Below are 5,000 nucleotides of genomic sequence, written 5' to 3' on the forward strand. Positions count from 1 at the left end.
GGTAACAACAGTAATAGGTAAGTTGTTCCACTCACCTATCGTGTGTAGAAAAAAAAATGACTGGAACACACTAGTGCGGTACTTATTTGGGAACTTGGAAATAATTCTAAATAAGTGTCGTGTATCAAGCTTTCCTCTATTAGAGAAACCTCGAAACCAATCTTTGCGTTGATCCCTGTGCCAGCATTTAGGCGATAGATGGCTGTCAAGAGGTATCTTGCAATGCTGATTCCATCTAGAACACATTTCTGAAATGCGAGAACACACGCACACAAACACACACGCGAGCGCGCACGCACGAACGTTACACTGAACACTGAACTGTTACACCGAACGTTTTCAAAAGGTGCATGTATATATATATATATATATATATATATATATATATATATACATATATATATATATATATATATATATATATATATATATATATATATATATATATATATATATATATATATATATATATATATATATATATATATATTTGGCGCCGTCGGGCTTCAGCCGCAATGACTTCCGATAAATACCGTGCTATAATTTTTTTATTTAACATACTGTTAGTCCCACTGGGACTGTTACAGGAGTGGATTTATCAGCAAGATACAGGAATACAGTATACAGTACAGTACAGTAATACGCCAGTTACACACCGAGTTGGCAACAACACAATATCAATACGGTCTGAACATGGTCATCAGGTCTGGATTTTTGACAAGACTGACGAGACTGCGAGCTCAGTGAACTTTTTCAAGGAATCCTGCGCAGTTATAGATTTATCTAGGCCGTTCCATTCTCTTGGCTTGAGGGAAGAAGGAAAAGTAATATGTGCTGTTAGCACAAGAGTATTCATTAATCGTAAAGTAATGCTTGTGACGTGTTTCTCTAGAACGATTAAAACTAATGTAAGTAGCAGGATCCATGTTAAATGCGTTATGAATTAATTGATAAAGAAACTTGAGTCTATGGAGCGTGACGCGGCTTGATAAGGTGTCTAGGCTTGCGTAGGAAAGCAGCTCTGTGGGAGAATCAGTGCGCCGGTATCTATGGTAGATAAAACGAACAGCTTTTCGTTGAGCTGATTCGAGCATGTGTATATCTTTTTGCATATATGGAAACCAGACGACGTTTGCATATTCTAAGATTGGATGGATAAGGACTTTATATGCGAGTAACTTGGTATCTGAAGTCGCCAAGCGCAAGGTGCGCTTAAGGAAGTATAAACTGTTCATTGCTTTTTTGGTAATGTTTTGTACTTGGGTTTTAGAGCTGAGATTATCAGAAATAATCAAACCAAGGTATTTCTTTTCAGTTACTGTTCTGAGAATGCCGTTGCCAGTACCGTAAGGGAAATTAAGTTTTGTTTTCTTATTTGTAACAGACATCACTACAGTTTTACCTGGCCCTGGTCCCTGGACCTGGTCCAAAAAGGCACTGTAAAAAACACTCGCAGTTTCGCCCGAAAGGCAACGTATTGATAGCGATAACGCAGTGTTAGACAACTGAACGGATCAAGGTTCGTAGTATCACCGGCTGTAAAAGCTGCAGTAAACATTCGCTTACTAATCAAATTAATAAGTACAGTGTCACGCGCGCGCTGGCAAACGTTAACAGGTAGAACTCGATCACCGCGGACACTTAATGCCGCAACGCTGCCATGACGTATAGCGGCAGCAGAGGCGAGCCAACGCTACGTGCTTTCTCTCGCTCGAACGAGTATCCGAGACTTCGTTAGCCAACGTCCAACATTGAGCGCGTGAAAAACACAAACTCTTCCCAGTCTTCTGAATTCTAATATAATACCATCATGAGGTACGCATGTTTGACACCATAACACAGTCAAAGTGCACAGAAACTTCTTTCACCAACGTAATCAGCTCGCGTTTAAATTTTGCAGTGCGTGCTCAAACGCGTTGGCTGCGCAGATAGGACTTGTACGGAGAAGCGCCCTCTATCGAAAACGATCAGCACATTGTGTCTGTCTCCATCGTTATGCCCCTCTTTGCGTACTGATTTTGCCCATTCGTAAGGAAACAACTAACCAAAATTGTCTTATAAGCGAGCTATATTTCACTTTTTCTTACGAAGAAACCATACCACAGGTAAAAGTTATTGTCGAACACGAACGAGTCACACCAAATGAGATAAGAAATCAGGTGCTGTACAAGTAGGTACAGAAGGCAGCCAAATGTACCGGCAGGGTAGCTGTGGGAGACACGAGGCGACTGGCGGTATTTAATGAAGTTAACTTCACTTTTGGCACAAAAAGAAGAAGAAAGGAATTAAAGAAAGAAAGAAAGAGTAATTGAAACAAACTAGCACACAAGCCAGTTTCTTTGCCATCGAAATCTTTCTCGATCGCGTTTTAACGGACAACCTAATACAAGGTAACGTTATCCAGATGTCAACCGCGGAGTTTCATTGATATGGTTGCGACAGTAGCTTCTGCAGGAACATAGCTCAGACGTGTACGTAAGTAGAAAAGCTCAGAGTATTCGAAATACGGAGTATGAAGGCTATTTTGCACCTTCATCGCATATCATCGCATTCATTGCAAGTCGTAGTGACAGTACGGTATGAATAAATAAGGGGATAGGACACGTAATTGGTGCTCACCTGTGCCCCATTAGGTATAGGCACTTTGCAGAAGCCGCGTCCCCGACATTTCGGCCAGCAGGCCCATAGCCAAGGCTATCTTCGTCTTCCGTTTTGTATTATTGAAATGAAAATAACAGAAAGAGATGTAGTCACCCTGTAATGGTGACGGCTACTCAATTTCGCATAGCAGAAACAACAATGTAAACATGTATATGTAGTAAAATATGAAAGAAAACCAGGTCATAGGGCCAGAAATCCACACCACACAGAGTCCTGCACACCCACGGACGTTAAATATAAAAGGCAAAGGCTAGTAGCGCCACAATCAGTTTGTACCTTTGCATTATAGTCGATGTTTGTCTGTACTACAGCTCGAACCACGGCTGCAGTTCCTACAGAACGTGTGCGAGTATAGCTCTGGAAAAATGTGAGTGCGAAGGCTCGTTGCATTTCGTGCGCTTGAGAACACGGAACACACAGGATGTAGAGCTTAGATAATTGTGCACCGCGAAGATGAAGAAAGGAACGCGTAGGGCGCGGGACATAGCATCCGGGTTGAAGCATCACGTTAGCTCTAATATTTTAACGCGATAGCGTTAAGGGCCCCGTGTCGTAGAAAATCCGGCGTCGGACATCGTTTCGGCAAAAGGATTTTGGAACCACCCATACACAGGCCCTCCGTGTGGTGCAAGGGAACCACTGAGTTAATTGAATCTCTCAAGCTAAAATACGTAGAAAAATAGTACCCATAAAATAGTAGTAAATAGTAGTACCCATTGCCACACAGTAAGCTTTGCAGAGCCCAAGCGGTCACATTACGTTTGCTACAGACTAGAACATACCCAAGTCCAGATCTTATTAACAGGATCTATCCTGAGAGGGAAACTCAAATCAACTGTAATAAGTGCAATGGCATCATTACTCTTGACCACATGCTTTGGCAGTGCCCCGCGGTCTTCACAGACTGTGACAAGGAAGAAGAATGGTGGCGGCAAATGCTACACAGCGAATCACTCTCTGACCAATTACGGGCAGTCCAGAAGGCCTGCGATGTGGCTGAAGTGCTCGGCCTGACAGTCCCAACGTGGGAGCGACCCGCGTCAACCTATGGTTGACCTTCAGGACCAAATAAAGTTCTTCATGCCATACCATACGACTTAAAGACACCTACAGACGTGATAGCGTCGGATTGTAATTTGACTATGTCAGAAAACGTTATTATGTTACGCGAAAACTCAAACCAACTCCTTTTCCAGCGTTTCTACCATTCACAGACCGGTCACGGCTTTCGCCATTTGCGCGCGCCGGCGCGTGAGTATCTTGGAGGCCACGGAGCGGCGCGCTCGGTTCCTTGCAATACCTCCAGATGGCGTTCGCCTCCGCCGCAGCGTGGTCCACGCAAGAGGCCGCGTTTCTACCAGAAAGCCCACCTTCGTGCATAGCGTTCGCGCCCAGCGTTTCCCAGTGAAGATTACGGTTACATACGCTCCAGTGGCCCGGAAGCGTGAGAAGCAGTCAGGGATCTTTGAATGCTGTCGCGTTCCACTCGTAAAGGCGAAGCTTAAGCGTCCTCCATCTTTTTGACGGACCGTTTGGAAGCTTGCACCCGAACACGCCAGTGCATGGGTTATCAGGAGAGAAGCTTAAAACTAATTCGACTGGACAATCTAAATAAATACCCTTCACGTCATAGCTCTCAGCCGTCATCCATTTAGGGGTGCGTCGGAATCTCGCTACTGTGTGCGCGGGCGTAAACGCACGCTCCAGGTCCGGCTTTCCCAAACACATGGCAGACATGGCGGCGCGTCCACGTGATCAAGTATGGTGCCGTCTATAGCACGACATTGCAAAGTATCTATACAGGCTTTGGCTGTTCAAAAAACAAACAAACAAAAACGGAAGGCCAAGAAGACTTTGCCGTCGCCGTGTCCACACTTTCTTGGGTGTCGGTTTATGCGTGGTAGATGGTAGGGTGTTAGCCAGCACCACCTATGGCCACGGCAGTGGCTATCATTGCCAGTGCTAAGTCTAGCACACACACGCGCAAATGTCGAAGAAAGGCGACGAATAGCCACTGTCGCCCTAACTTAATTCGTGTCGATCATCCAACGCGTAGTGCTGGAGAAGTGGGTTCTTCTTCAACTCGTGGCAAGTTGTCCTTTCTCCCAGATTCATTATTTTTCCACATATTTTTGAACATTTCAATTAAGTGAACATTTAATTTACACCATGCTATCCTTCGCTTCAGTGTCTGGTGGCTTCCAGCGGTTATGAACAACGAAAAAAAATGGAGGTTTGTTCTTCTCCATTTTTGTAGCTCATAAGGTAGCGAGGGTGTCAGAACTGCCAGCCTTGAGTCCATGAGGTTGCATAAGAAATGTTTATTGGCGAGTCTGCCT

The 5,000-nt window shown here is 44.3% G+C and overlaps 1 protein-coding gene across 1 annotated transcript in view; it reads left to right on the top strand.

The window, feature by feature from the left end:
• LOC135908556 (neprilysin-1-like) overlaps positions 1 to 5,000 on the top strand; it is a 72,545-nt gene that overhangs the window by 12,093 nt on the left and 55,452 nt on the right. The gene's annotated exons all lie outside the window — the stretch shown is intronic.

The sequence above is a fragment of the Dermacentor albipictus genome, chromosome 9 (assembly GCF_038994185.2).
Source record: "Dermacentor albipictus isolate Rhodes 1998 colony chromosome 9, USDA_Dalb.pri_finalv2, whole genome shotgun sequence".
Taxonomy (NCBI): Eukaryota; Metazoa; Arthropoda; class Arachnida; order Ixodida; family Ixodidae; genus Dermacentor; species Dermacentor albipictus.